This window comes from Anas acuta, chromosome 4 (genome assembly GCF_963932015.1).
Source record: "Anas acuta chromosome 4, bAnaAcu1.1, whole genome shotgun sequence".
Taxonomy (NCBI): Eukaryota; Metazoa; Chordata; class Aves; order Anseriformes; family Anatidae; genus Anas; species Anas acuta.
In genome coordinates, this window is record NC_088982.1 from 30,328,118 (window position 1) to 30,343,661 (window position 15,544).

The 15,544-nt window shown below is 43.0% G+C and overlaps 1 long non-coding RNA gene across 2 annotated transcripts in view; it reads left to right on the top strand.

Annotated features, from left to right (window-relative positions):
* The first annotated feature begins 6,459 nt into the window (after positions 1-6,459).
* Positions 6,460-15,544, top strand: part of LOC137855853 (uncharacterized) — a 286,561-nt gene continuing 277,476 nt past the window's right edge. Inside the window, exons 1-3 of one of the 2 annotated variants that reach the window (XR_011096011.1) lie at positions 6,460-6,624; positions 10,118-10,265; positions 10,917-11,029. This is a non-coding gene — a long non-coding RNA (uncharacterized lncRNA). Of the gene's footprint in view, positions 6,625-10,117; positions 10,266-10,487; positions 10,776-10,916; positions 11,030-15,544 lie in introns of those variants that run through there. The other variant, XR_011096012.1, reaches the window with a different exon arrangement.

Consider the following 15,544-nt stretch of genomic DNA (forward strand, 5'->3'; position numbering starts at 1 on the left):
TGCAAAGTGTTATAAATATTGGCAATTAGGGCACCAGTTCACTGGTGTTTTAATGGAGGCACTTTCCTGAAGTGTTCTCTACTCCCTTATTTGTCCACCTGCTTAATGCCTGCACTGCCTTGGCCTGGCAGGTGCAGAAACAGTGGAAACGAACAGAGGTGAATGTCCCAAATTCTGTTACATCCTGCTGTTGGCATCACTGTGGAGTTAAGGACTGCAGTTATTTCAGGGGAAACAACAAGTATTGACAAGACTTGGTCTCTGTTGAAAGTCATATCAGCCCCAGCGCTCCATAATGATAATGTTGATTTTTCAAACCACATTGCTTATGGTTCTGTTCCCTGATCTTTCTGAGAGAAGTGTTGATATTTGTTTAGATCAGAGGTGCCATCACAAATGTTGCCAGTCAAGTAATGTGATTATTCTCAGATAGCTATGGCTTCAATGACGCATGGACCTTTTCTGCTGGAGGGGCTTAAAAAACTGATAAACGTGACAGGCAGTAACAGCACCTGTTTGGTTTCCTTTCTAGTCCCTTCGGATTGTAAGATGCTCCAAGATGATTTGGTAATAGTTGAACTTGGCCCTTTCCTCTGGCTCCTTGTGTGATGTTGAAGAAGTCACAGCAGTGGAAAAATGGTTTTCAATTAGTACGTTTAGTCTTCCTTTGTAACATTACGAGGAAGCTATTGAAGTTGGGGTTCATCTTCTAACTTCTGGTCAGTAAGTTGTAGGACAGGCTGAAAACATGCAGAGGGAAGTGGGGAGTTGTATGTTGTCCTCTTGGAAGAGACAATTGGCTAGGGCAGAAAACACAGCTTTGGGCAAATTATCCCTGCTCCAGCATTACTTGCCCTTTATTCAGACAGTATTTTTCTGTGCTAGGAGTTTACAATATTCCTGCTGTGCTCAGCAGACTTGAGCGTCTCCAGATACTCCAGCATCACAAGTTATTTTAAATAAAACTTAATTTTTTTTAAACTCCTATTTTTGTGTAGTTTCTGGGTATCCTGATCACCTGGGACTTTATTTGGCTTATTGTCAAAATAGAAAAGATTAAAACGATTGTTTCAGACTTCACTGGATGTAAGAAAATGTTGCCTGTGGTTTCACTTAACTGGACTTTGATGGAGAATATAAAAGGGGGGAAAAAAGTCTCAATTCATCTAGTAATTTTCCCTCTTTCCCACTAGATGGCCAATTGCATTATGTCCAAGAACCTTTTTCTGTCTTGATATCTGGGAGGCTCTTAGTGACACGAATATGTCTCAATCTGCCAAAACCCAGATGCAAAAAGCTAGACACAAAGCACGCTATCCAGGCAGGAAACTTTCAGGCAATACCCTGCTGGGTCATAAATAATTTTTTCCATCACTTGAATTTCATCATCTCTTATTCCCAATAGAAATAATATTCAACAGTAAAAGCAAGGGACAAGACATCTGTTAGAAGGTCAGAAACCATAACAAGCAACATCACTTGAAACTGTGTTTGAGACAGGAGAGTAGTATATAGCAATGTTTTCTTGTTTGCTCAGTTTCCATATGCTTTGTTTTGTTTTTCCTTTAAATGGCTTGGCACAGATTCATCCTTCCTATGAAATATTTATTATTGTCTTATTTACATTAATTTTGAATGCTTCATCAGAAATCTGATCTCTCTCTGGTTTATACGCTTGCTTCCCAATAAACCAATTAAAACCCAGCTGCTATGCAGAGAAAGTGAGTGTGAATCAGATCTTCTTTCCAAGGATTGTTCTTTTATAGATAGGTCTTGTGTCCTATTTGCCTGGCAAGAATTTAATTACTCTGAAGAAGATGACAAACATCTGATATTTCACTTGGAGATGGAAAAATCTAAGAATTCTTAGAATGGTTCTGGGAAATACTTTTAAGGAAAGTTATAGCTCTGTTTGCTCTCCGCCCACTATTCTTATGTTTAGAACCCGATACTTCTCTGTCTTTCATTGCATTGTCTGAACCCTGTCAGATCTGTCTTTACAACAGGTGCCATTTGTATTTTCCCAGAGGTTCAGTTAAGTTGCCTGTTCAAGCTCATCTTGGAGGCCTGTGTGCAGAGAACTAGGTCTGATTTGCAGTCCCTTTCTGCTTGTGGCCAGATTTTAACAGAAACGTAAGTGCCTCAAGATGTAGCTTGAATGCTCATGAGATTGCTGGAAGTAACAATGCCACAGATTCTCACGACTTAGGTGTTTTGCTTTAGAACTGCCTTTTCATAGTTTTTAGTCAAGGAATATTGTGATTTATGCAAAAGCTATGGGTTCTACCATCCTTCTCTGTAGCTTTGCAGTCTCTTTTACCTGCTAGCAATCAGATCGCTGTCCTGGCGGTGGATAGTCTTCTCCAGGAACTCCAGTCAGCCTTGAGGGACTCAAGACACATTTTGTCTCCATTTTCTCTTATTTGCCCTTATCCTTGGAAGCAAAGTACAAAGACTGTCTATGGGAACTGCAAATAAATGAGAGTTCCCTGTAAAGTTCAAGCTGGGGAGAAAAAAGAACTTAATGCTGAGAATGGTCCTTGCCACTGTCAGATAAACACTGAGCTCTTCTGAAGGCACCAGAGCCAATTATAGGAGAAGCTGGTACGAGCACCCAAGGAGCTGGGTCTGCTGAATGGTGATGTGTGGTTATGACAAAATGGTACCAGGGAGCCAGCTTGCTGCTACTTGCAGACTGCTGCAGAATGTACTCTAATTTTTGCAATCAGGCAGAGAACAGGATTGGGGGGCTGGATAAAATATGATTTCATTAAACAAAATAAAAACCAACAGTCTGAATAGAAAGAAAAAGCTGCAATTAACCATGGTAGAAGGTCCCCCAGAATTCTGTTTTGAATAATCACAGAATTTCTGGGTTGGAAGAAACCTCAAGATCATCGAGTCCAACCTCTAACCTAACACTAACAGTCCCCACTAAACCATATCCCTAAGCTCTACATCTAAACGTCTTTTGAAGACTTCCCAGGGATGGTGACTCCACCACCTCCCTGGGCAGCCTGTTCCAGTGCCTAACAACCCTTTCAGTAAAGAAGTTCTTCCTAACATCCAACCTAAAACTCCCCTGGCGCAACGTAAGCCCGTTCCCCCTCGTCCTGTCACCAGACACTTGGGAGAACAGGCCAACCCCCACCTCGCTACAGCCTCCTTTAAGGTATCTGTAGAGAGCAATAAGGTCGCCCCTGAGCCTCCTCTTCTCCATGCTGAACAAGCCCAGCTCCTTCAGCCGCTCCTCGTAGGACTTGTCCTCCAGGCCCCTCACCAGCTTCGTCACCCTTCTTTGGACCCGCTCAAGCACCTCGATGTCCTTCTTGTAGCGAGGGGCCCAAAACTGAACACAGTACTCGAGGTGCGGCCTCACCAGAGCCGAGTACAGGGGGACGATCACCTCCCTAGCCCTGCTGGTCACACTGTTTCTGATACAAGCCAGGATGCTGTTGGCCTTCTTGGCCACCTAAGCACACTGCTGGCTCATATTCAGCCGACTGTCCACCATCACTCCCAGGTCCTTCTCTGCCTGGCAGCTCTCCAAGTAATTCTTGCCCCAATGGACAGAGTTAGGAACTGCTCCTTAGCAGTCAGGATCATCCTTGTGTGTAGCTGCCAAACAGAAGGACTCAGATCACAAAAGCCCATGAGGCTGGTCTGTATTTCTTCTATCTCCTACTAAGTAGAACATTATTCTGCAGATTCAGGCTTTCCTGGGTGTCATTACAACTGTTGTGCTGATGACAAACAGCAGGCTTTTTCCTGGTGGTAAACACCACCAGGAGAACAGGCTCCTGAACATCACAATGTTCAGTGTGGTGTAATTCATGCTGAGCTGGGATGCCTTGGTACCAGCCTTGTATTTCTGTTTCAGGCTCTTTTCAAGGAAGAGATACTTGCATGGAAAAGCCTGTGGGGTGAACATGGTTGGTTGTATCCCGCTAGCAATCTTTGTTTCTAGGTTTTTGTTGTCTGAGGAAACATGCTGTCAGAGAAGCCTAAAGCAACCATGCAAGTTCAACAAGGAAGATGTCTCTTACTTGAGCCGTGTATGAATGTGTGAGCTGCAAGTTATTCTGGTCTTTTGTTGACCAAGGGGGAGGAGTTGCTGAGGATTTAGAAAGCTCAGCTAAGAATCCTGTCACTCAGGGCACATCAAATTAGCATCATGCCAATGAAAAGACGTTTTGGGTATGCTTAGGACCAAAAAGTGCTCTCAGCAAAGGCAACAGCAGTTCTGCTGCTCAGTTCAGTGCTACTCCAGGCTTTACCCATCTCGTTCCACTGTACTTCAATAAAAATTTAAATAAGGCTTATAGCCAGACTGTTAATTAGCAAAGAGAAAGTGAGCTGAGTGGTCTCCTCCATGCCTTTTTATGTTAATACAATTGTACATCTTGTAAGTGCCTATTTAAACAGCCCTGTTTTGCTGTAGGGCACAGTAAGAATCTCCTAGGGTAGTGGCTTTCAAACTGAGCTCTGCATTCCACCGAGATGTCTACACGCCTTACATCTTTGGGATCTGTGGATTGTGTTTCATTACTATAGTTAGTACTATTTTTCATGGGTCTGAAGAAAGGCAGAGACCTTTATAGAGTGCATCCCACTGACTTTCAGGCGGGTTACATTTACAAGTTTCGTGAGTGCTTTTGAAATATCTTCTGTAAAAAATCTTGTATTTAATTACATAGAACAAGTGCTTAGCTCCACAGAGACCTCCTCACCTGAGCAGTCTCTTCTGGACCACATAAAACACACAATTCAGCTTAAGTCAAGAGAACCACAGGACTTAAAGGTTTTAATGGTTTTCCAAAAATTGCTCTGAGTATCTATTTAATAGTACTGTTACATAACAAAGTTGTCATTCAAGCTAAATACTGCTCTATGTAAAATTGACATCCTGATTTTTTTTTTTCCCCACATATTTGGCAAGGATTAGGCTGTGGTAATTTGAATGTCTTTACTGCACAGATGAAACCACATCATATTGTCTTAGCGCTGAAGTCTTGATCCTAATCCTCCTGTTTTAATAGATGGAATTCATGATCCTACTTCTGTCACTCTATAAAAATGGTAGGTAATTTTCAGGGGGAAAAAACTAACAATTTCCTCCTGAAATTTAACTTATCTCTAAACTTCTTAGTTAGAATTTACTATGAAGAACCAAAAGCATATGAGAATTTAGAAAACAAACAAAAAACCTATCAGATAGTAGTTTGTTTTTTATGAAGTGTTTAAAGGTTACTGTTGAATATTTTGAATGAAATTCCTTGTGTGCTGTTAAATGTTGAAGAATGTTTCCACAAGACTTTTTTTAACCTCAATTATTACCGTATCCTTGAACAGTTCAGAATATATGAATCAGATAGAAATGTTATTTGCATACCCAATTAGCAAGCTTAAAACTAAAAGTGCTTACCATTTTGGTCCGTTTTAGAGAAGGGGGTCAGAACTAGGAATCTTTAAAGGAATTAAGATGTTTCTTTCTCCTTATAAAAAACTCAGCAGAGGATTCAGTGTTTTCTTATGCATCTCTTCCCCTTGATTCCTCCTATCAGCCATCCGCTACCCCCTTCCTACACACACACTCTTCTGTCTCTGTGTTTTCCATCAAACCTGGAACTGCCTCCTGCCTGCCAGAAAGACAAGATGGCTCAGTCGCCCTGCAGTCAATCAGACAGCTTGGCTTGCATGGGAGAGCCTGGCCAGCCGAGTCACATTTTGACCTCTTTCATCTGCTCATCTGAAAAGTTTTGGATCCACACAAACTCTTGATAGCATGCTGTTCTAGCGTGCCAGGGCCCCCAAAACAGCTCCAGCCGCTCCAGGCTGGGAAATTGGTGCTACGGTCCCATTTTAACCCCACGGCACCCAGCATGGCTGGTAGAAAGGCCTGCTCTTTGCTGGTTTGAAAAAATACCTTTATTTGCTGAAGCCATGCATGCTGCTGTCAGCCTGATTTATTCTTATAAACCTTTTTGAAGGGACTTTTGTTATGCAAGCAGCTACGGCATTTTTGTCTCGTTCCATTTTTTCCCTTCCCGCCTGAATCATTTTTGGCTGGGGCTCCTGGCTAAGACCAGTCCTACAGCTGGGATATCCACAGCCCTTTTCAGTGGGGACATCCAGCTGCTAAACACAAATTGACAACTGGGGCAAGGGTGCGTTCTAGATATGATTTAATTAGCTTTATTTTAATTTATTTTTTCCTTAAAGGATGAGGAAATACGTTACGCACGTATTGTTTCAGCTCTCCTAGAGGGAAAAAAGCAGACTCCTAACGCTTTCAGGGCAAGGCAGCGCACCTGAGGGCTCTGACGCTGAGACAAACACGGAGGCTGAGCCCACCACCCTTGTGGCCGCCATTTTGGGTGGCGCCTCAGGGCTGAGGTGCGGGCTCGGCGCCATTTTGTGTTACCGCAGCCTCCCTCCACCTGGCCCCGTTGTCGTCGCCTCCCCCCAGGTAGACGGCAGGCAGGACTTGGGATTGGAGGCAGCAAAGAGGACAGCAGTGAGGGGGCAAGGGGATTGTCAGGCCCCCGTGCTTTTTGTGCGGTCACCTGGAAAGTTCTGCAATCCATTCCTGGAGTTCCTGAGGGAGCCGCTGCAGCAAGGAAGGTGCTGCCACTGGGAAAAGGGTTGTGGGCTCCCAGGGTTAAGTCCTGGCACTAGATCCTTATTCCTAGCTAATAATCCTGTATTTTTCCTCTCAGTCTGGGGAGGGGAACCTTGTGGGCTGCTCTTTGGGAAAATGGGGGTTAGCGCTCTTGGGAACTGGTGACCTACTGTACAGAAGCAAAGGCAATGGAAATGGGGTTGATAGACAGCCTGTATCCCATGACTAGAGACCAGAAGCTTTTCTATATCATACGGTATAGTTAGTAAAGAAGAGATTTATTTTATGCTTTGTGTTCAGCGTGAAGTAGGTTATCTCTGCCCAATGTTGTGTAGTGGCTTTACTGGTGCAAAGAGGCCTGAAGAATCTCGATTTTCTGCTGTGGTAGCATTTCATTTTATTGCTGCTTATGTGTTGTGCTGTGGGGTAAGTGAGGAAGATTTGTGTGAAGGAACTTCACCCTCTAAAGTTGCTTTTCAGATACTTAATTTTCATAACTGTTTTTTTTTTTTTTTTTTTTTCCTTATTATTTTTCAGTGTTTGAGCAGTATCTGTGTAAGGGCCTGAGGGAAGGAATTTCATCCCTGTCCTACACGCTGTTCCAATGTCAGTTTTCTGTCACATCTCTGGTGTGGGCAATAGTAATTCCTAAGCCCTAAATTAACTCTAGCAGGTGTGTAAATCTTGATGCCAAAAGCTGTATATAAAATCTTTACAGCAGTGGTCTCTCAAGAAAAGAAATTGGCACTTGTTTACGGCTTTTGGTGTTGGTAGGTGTAAAAGCAGTTGAGACTGTTCTTATTTTTCTGGTGTGGCCATATCCCTTTTTTTCCTGGTTGTCCAACTGGCAGTTTAGTCAATCTGTTATACAGAGGGCAGAGAGTAGCGTCTGCATGTGGAATTAACTGATGTAGCTTCCTTTCAAGCAGCTTTTTGTTTCAAACATTAGCCGCTGCTATGCTATGTTCAGGGATCTCTGGTCTCGATGTTTGAGATGACCTCAGTGCTGCTCCAGTAGGTAAGGAGAGCTCATCCATGTAAAACGACTTCAATTAATACTTAATTATATGAGGTGATGCTTCTGCGAGAGTAAGCTATCCCAAGGCATTTACAACTACCCATGCTTAGTTGCACTACATAGTTTGTGCTGATGTAGTTGGATGTTTGCTACTACAAATGCAAGAGTTAAAAGTCAACTGTTAATTGATGGGTCTAGTATGTCTTGTGCGTGCTGCAACCCTGTTGTAAGGAGGATTAATACATTTAGAAAAAAGTCTCAATTTTTTATGTTCAAAAAATTTCATTTTAATGGAAGTCGAGTAGTTCTACTCTAACATTCTTATTTAATCTTAGGCTGTCTCTTTACATGAGACTAAGGTTTAGATGTTTTCTTCTTTTTAAAAAGCGTTGATTCCTGGCTGCTACTGAAAGAAGATTTTGTTGTTGTTGCCTGTTTCTCTGGTATAATACACCAGGAAAAAAAAAAAAAAAAAAAAAAAAAAGAAAAAAAAGCATGGAGGGGCTCTGTCTTGGGATCTGCTGCCTGAAGTAAACAGACCAGGTAGATACTTTATAACAAGCTCTAATCTAAATTGTGAGAAACAGTTGCCCATGCTTGTTAGAGTAAGCCTTTAGGAATGTTTATTGTAACTTCCATCTTTGTATCTGCAAGTGAGAAATATTTTGGAGTGAGATCAAATTCAAATTTTGTGAAGGGGTAGCATTATTGTTCTTGTACTGCCAGGGAAAAGGAGTCAGGAGGAAGGAGAAGACAGCAGCACATTTACGTACTGAGGTTTGACGAAAGGAAATAATTATGACTCTGTAAAGTGTCAGTCATTCAGTCTCTCTTTGTTTTGACACATTCAATTCTAGTGATTGGTGGTAAAGAAGATGAGTGTTAGGGAGATTTGAAGCAAAAAAATTTAATGGGGGGAAGCAAGGGGAGAGAAAAAAAAAAACCTGTCGAAGACAATTTCTGGCAGGCAGTCCGGTTCCTGGTGCAGACAGATTGGCTGATGTTGATTGTTGACAGCTTCTGCAGCTTGCTAATTACAACTGTAAAAAATTCAGGTGAATGACAGTAACTTGAAATGTTAATTCTGCTTTTTTTTTTTATTTTGCAGCTGCAACTGTTAGTTGGCTATTGCTGTAATTGATGGACACTGGCAGTTGCTTAGACAGATGGAAATTAATACTTGTGTTACCGTTAGAACTCGCTTTCACAGTCACGTTTTTATTAGGCTCCTGCACTGAATTAATGTGCACACGATGGTGCGTAGAGAAGGAGCAGACGCAGCTCCTACCTGAAGAGCAGCCAGCAGCACTGCATGTCTCTGAAGGGTTGTGCATCTGTAGGCTGTGGTAAAGATAGTGGGACTGCACCAAAAAAGTGATAGCTTGGACGCTGAGGGCTGAACCACCCTGGAGCTGAGCAGGCAGTTCTTCAGGCTTGTGATTTATCCCAGTAATTAGGCTGGCTTTGGAAGAGCGGATATGGATGTAGGGAGCAGATAACTGCTGAATGGTCCTCCACATGAAATGGGTTCAGTTTGGAGTAATTTTCCTTTTCTAGCACTACTGTCTTAAATCTAATGGATGTGTCTTTAAAAAAAAAAGTCTTAAAGTGTAGCAGTAGTGTGGGTTCTTCCACTGCAGTTAAAACTGTCAGGCATGGAAGGGGAAAAACTGTGGACCAAGACAGAATTGTCATGCCTGTCTGCACTGAAGGCATGTGTATTGAAAAAAAACAAATGCTTTCCGACACCACGATTAACAAAATATGGTCTCTTATATGTCATAAAGCTGGGAGGTGTGAATTCTGAATAAAGAGAACTTCCCTGCAATGGCAGTATTTCATGTGGGCTTTTGTGTGCAGGCTGTTTCTGGACAGTATTCTTCCATAAGGGAAATGGTTTCTCTGTATTTCACCTGGCCTTTTCCTTTCACAAAATTTGAAGGCCATTTATAGAGCCGAGAGTCTCTTGTGTCTCCAAGCCTGCATCAGGAGGAAGCAGTGGAGCTCTTGACTCTGTTACTTTTCTGTATGGCCAGAAAATGCTTGAGTTGGTGAAATATTTCTTTTTCTATGCTTAAGTGAATTGAGAAATTAACTTTTTTTTTTTTTTTTTTTTTTTTATGGGTCATATGCAGGTAAGAAGGTGGTTGTTTGGTTCTGGAGTTAGTTTAATGATACCATGCAGGTAACTGAAATATGCCTGACTCTTTGAGCTGGGACGGTCATCTTAATTTCTTTGCCTATTTTTTTTTTTTTTTATATTAAGGTCAATGTATGTTGTAATGCAGCTGCTATTTCTGTTAGACCTATGCCCCTTGAGTTGCGTGGCAGTTTATTCAGGAGACCATCTGATTTTGCTTCCTGCTTTCATGTCCCTACGTAGCTGTATCTGAGTTACTTTAAAGTAGCAAGCTACTGAATTTATTTCAGGCTCTAAAACTTAAGTATTTTAAAATGTCCTATTTTTCCTACAGCAGTTAAGAAGGCTTGCTCACTGTAATGCTCTGAGAAGTGTTACCTGGATGAGAGTTTGCAGCTGAAGATGTTGCCAGAGCTTAGAAGAGAGAATTGCTTGCATTTGAAGATGATGGAGCCATCAATCTACACTAGAGCCTGCTTGCTAGGGTAATGAATGCAAGAACTGGCCTTGTACCTTCTGAGCTTGAGAAAAAGCTTAGATGTCCTTCAAAAATTTCTGTAATAATGTGGGAGCCCTTTAAGACTTAAGTAAGTTGATGGCAACATGATTTAAGTGGATCAGAAATGCAGCTGTGATCTTCACTGTTGTCTCTTGAGTTCTAGTTGCCTATGTGTCATGTGAGTCACAAGTGACCATGGTATTGGCTGAAAGGAAAAATGCCCACATGTAGCTTAAATAAAAGCAATTAAGAAGGTGAAATACAGCACAGAGGAGAAGTAGAAGTGAGGTGAGGTTTTGATAAGTAGAGGAGTGGTGTTATGTGTGGAAGAAACTTAAAGAATTCCTGTTAGATTTGAGAGCGGGCCTGCTTTGGTGGTGTGCTGGTTCAGCTAGAGTCATGGCTGATGTCACAACTGACTTGCTTCAGCCTCACAGGGCTTGATGCTGAGGGTGTAGGCCCCCAGGACTTCACCTCTTGGAAAGGACTGAAGCGAGTCAGTATACACAGTTCTCTCCTCACATGCATTGAGGGAGCTCTGCAGAAGCATTGGTCAAACGGATCAAAGGGTTGGATGCTTTCTGAGTAGGAAAGCTCTTAAATTCTGAGTTACCTGAAACATGCTTTATTTTAACAGTTTCCAGCCTACAGCGCTTCAAGTCGGTGAGGAAGAACCTTCATTGCGCGGCATTCAGCGATAGCATCAAAGCGACTCCCTTCTCCGGACGTGTTCACAAGCTGTGTGCAGAGGTAGGCTGGCAGAATGGATAGCTTAGCTCTTGGTGCAGGTACTGGCTGTCTTGTTTGTGTGGGGAGAGGTCGTGCACATGCAGTCCTCTCTCTCTTTCTGCCCTGTTTCTAAGCCTCCTCTGACCAAACAGGTGCCTCATCTTAAGGCCTGCCAGGTGTGGCTGACTGGTAGTTGTGACCTGAGAGCTGAAGTGTAAGCAGCTGCTAATGATTTCTTCACTGGGCTGGTTAGCAAAGCTTTGCTGTAAATGTAACGGTGCACTTGCACGCGGCACAGGAGATGTTCATGGGCTAAAGGTAGGATCGCGTTGCCCGCTGCTGTGCCAATTACTGGATATTAATGGCAGGATAGCATGCATATGCCTAAACTGGGAAGCAGAAGGTTAATAGACGAACAGCACCAGAAGATCCCATTTATCAGTTTCTATTTATCTCTCCTTGGGAGGTGGCAGGTTTACAGTAAATACCTTCTGTCCTCCTAATTTCCTAATGATGGGGATAATGATGGAGAATGGTGAAGTCATTAACTGGGACAGCCTCTGTGCATCACTCTGTCAACCACATCTCTCCAAGACCTGTGATGAAAAGTGATGGGCCCCAGCTGTTCACCAGATTCTCTTCCCCTCCCCCCTCTCCCCATTCTCTACCCCAGTTGCAGGCTTAGCAGTTGAGAAGGGAAAAATTAAAAAAGAAAACCCACAAACAGAAAGACAAAGGGCCAGTCCCTTCCCATGCTGGAGCCACTCTGCTCGGTGCTTCGTGTGTGTGTGTGGCAGGGAGAACCAACCTGATCCCATTACAGAGCTCTGGGCGTGGCGCTAGCCTTGGGTATAGCGGTGTCCTGCAGATAAGGAGCGCAGAACCCAGGAGAGCAGTGGCTCGCTGAAAGGAGCAGAATGCAGAAGCAGGTTGTACTTTTAGGAATGAGGCACTGCATTGCCATGGTGCTGTCTTATGCTGAAGAAGTTGTTAAGTCTGTAAAAACGTTCAGCACTTCTCTGTATCTGAAGCATCATGCTGGAATACTGATGCCTTCCAGTGTCTACACAATGGCGGGGCAAACAGTTATCAGAGTCCCCATATATGGGGGATAGAGCCTGGCCACTGTATTCTCTTTGTAGTTCTATTTTAAATCCAGTCTTTGAATCTACAATTTCAAGACATAAACGTGCCTCTGGAACATGAGATGAACTTCACATAAAAATTTACTTGCTTAAGTTTTTTCACTGAAGAGCTTCACTTTTTTCCATGTCATGCCTTTGTATCTGACTGAGTTTTTCATTGTATTTGTTTTATATGTGGACAAAGGCTGTGCCATAATCACTGATTTCAGGGGGTAAAGACTGGCTTACCATTTTTAACGGGTGTGTATTCATCCAGGGAATGTGTTGGTGATTTATTGCCAGCCCTGTTTAAAACACAGCATTCCTCCTCGGTGAGGAGAGGAAGAAAGTTCCCACTGTGGATACAACTGGGTTTTCTGTTACAGTGGAAGGGGAGAATCTCACATACACTCACTTGGTATGCTCATGGTTTTCTGGTAAATCTGAGCATGTGTGCAATCATCAGCAAAGCTCCTTGGTTCGACCTATTTTCTATTAATGTGATAGTTCTCCAGTGAGATATCTTTTTCTCGATTATTTTACTTAACTTGTGAGCTAGTGCAACAGCTTTGTTACCGTATAGCAAAACCACAGTCACTTGCAGTGGCCTTGAGTACAGGGTAATGCAACAGAGCTGGCTACGCCTTCTGCAGGTACAGGTACTTGCTACTTTCTCTTCTTGTTTGTCAGCCATTTGCAGTGGCTTCTGCATGGAAGTCTTTTGAAAAGAGGGGCCTGTCTGCAGTGAGGGTTTCCTATCACATCTGCCATTTGTCAGGCTCATAAAAGAACTCTTGAGCTGTGGGAGCTTTGTATTAGAAGGGTTCATTAACTTTCAAATGTTTCAATTGAGAAATTTCAGAGCTCTCAGCAATAGACCAAGGTGGCCAGCTCAGCCAAGAGCGTCCCCTGACAGTCAGGTACAGATGTGATTGCTAGTCAGAGAGCTGTAAGAAACCTAATAGTGTCCCAGAAAGTGTCATACTTGAGCTGGAGAGGCTTAAACCAAATAGCCCAGAGAGACTGTAAATAATTTTTGTTAGGCTTTAACAGATAGCAAGGCAGAAGAGCCTTTAGCCTGCAGTATGCCAGGAATTCAGTCTACAAGGTTGTAATTCATGTGGGTCCCATCCTTGTGTGACTCATCTTGTATGTAAGCTGCCCTGGAAAACGTGACAGGAGATAGAAAAACACAGTTGTGCTGAGATAAAGTACTCCACTGGCCTAATCTTGAGCAGGTGACTAACTGTTCTTACGTGCTTCATGCAGGGATGGGTTGTGGTGGTATAGCGAGGTGCCTTTTCTGAGTTGTCTCTCTATAACTGCTGTATCTGAGCACAGAGATAGGTTAAAAATGAAAGGCAATGAAACAGTTCTCTCTTTGGGGAGGTGTGGTGTTACCCATTTAATGCATTAGAAAAGACTGAGTTCCCTAAACGCTTGTTCTACTTTATCTCCATATGCTAGATGCTACTCGGGGCCTTATGGATACACAAGGATTTTTTCATTACTCCGAGGTAGTCTGGTGGCTAGCTATACGTCAGGGAATCCTTTAAGAACTCTGACTTCTGTTAACCAGCTCTGGTGTCCCTTGGCTATTAACTTTATTTTGTACCTTGAGATGGTCGCAGCGCTTTAGGCCGGGGAAAGTGACGTTTGGCTTTGCTGTGTAATAATGCAGGTCACTTGTCTTACTGGACTAGCCCAGTGCTGAGGCCCAGGGTTCCTGTTTGCCCCAAGTCTGTTATCTAGCCTTGGTTTAGAAATGTGAGGGACATACTTCACAGTGATTGTAGCCATCTCTTGAACAAACTGCGGGGCTTTCGCAGTTATTTTGCAGTGTCCTGTCGGGCTGCTTTTCAGTTAGCTGCCCTTGCCTAGCTTTTCCTAGCTAACATTTGATACAAGTGAAATGAAGCTTTGGATTGCAGTCCTGCTGTGTTACCATGGTTCCCATGAGAGCTCCTAGAGCTCATAGCTGAGATGTTGAATATGCCTAGTTGTTCGCGTCATAACTTCCTCTGGTCTGACCATTCAGTGTCCAGCAATAGAAGTACAGCAGTCCTGGGCTAGGTTCAGCAGCATCAGCTGTGTCTGTGGCTAGCCTCTCAGCTTTGACACCTCAAGCATGACATAAATCAGGCTAAACAGAACAAGCAATATTAAACATCTGTTGACTTCTAAATAAGGAAAATCATATTAGTCACTCTGTAAGCAATCTGCATGATAATTTCAGGAAAACATGAGGTGGTTTCTTTCAGAGGAAGAAATAGCTGATGTATCTTTTCTATACACATGGACTAGCTGTAGAAAAGACTAAAGAGCTGAGCACAGACAGAAGTCTTGCTTCTGTGAAGTATATTTGTTGGTGAAAAAGAAGGCAAGTCAAATTGCCTACCATTGTGGAAATTTGTTCCAGATGTGTAAAGTACAGCAACTACAGCACTAAATCTTGAGGAGGATGGATGCTGTTACAGATATTGCTGGTCAAGTGAAAGAAATGTCACTGGAGCATTGTAATACGTCTCCAAAATCATTTTTTCAATTATGTGTAACATACAGCAGTGGATGACTTAAAAAGTCATCCTAGCTGACAGCGCAAAGGCAGCAAAATCTCATACTCAAGTCCATTTTTAAAGGTGCAGAGTGTACACATTAACCCTCTGTCTATAGATGGTTGAAAGAAAAAAAAAGAAGTGGTTTGCAGTGGACATTATGCTCTGCTTTCAACTTGTCTTAGCTACTTTTATTCTAGAGCTGGCTATTGCATGCAGTCAGAGCTTCCAAAAGGAAGTGTAGCAGTGCATTTCTGCAGGCTGTTACGGGTGGATCTAATGCTTGTATACCAGAGAAAACTTGATCTAGTTCACGTGATCACCATGTTGTTGTTAACTGAAGTATGAAAGAACTAGTGGGTGTCTTTGTACTGTCCTGCCAAGGGCATTACAGAGATCATGAACCCATTGTGTTAGCTACTTAACAGTATTAAGGCTTCTTGCTTGCAGTCAATGACAGTAGGGAGTGTGAAACCATTGTTTCTTCGAAAAGAGGAAACCAATACTGCAGGCAGAGCATCCAGCTGGGGCAAGAAGCTCTGTAGGTAGCGGTCGACAGCGTAAGCAACTGGTATGAAGTTCTCCCAGGACTTGCGTGCTTCTTGGTCGTATTACATTGTGGACAACTCTGGATTGTGGTTATGCTTTGTGGATAAATAAGAGCCTCCCTGCTCTGCCCCCACAAATCCATCACAAAACACAAAAAAGACAAAACACCATGCTGCTAGAATGCTGTGATGGAGTCACAGGCACAACTGAAGGTCACCTTGTATTGCATTTCCATGTGACAGTTGTCATTGCTGTCACGTGCACCGTTCCCCACTGCAGTCCAAGGGAGGACCGTGGGCAGGATGGGA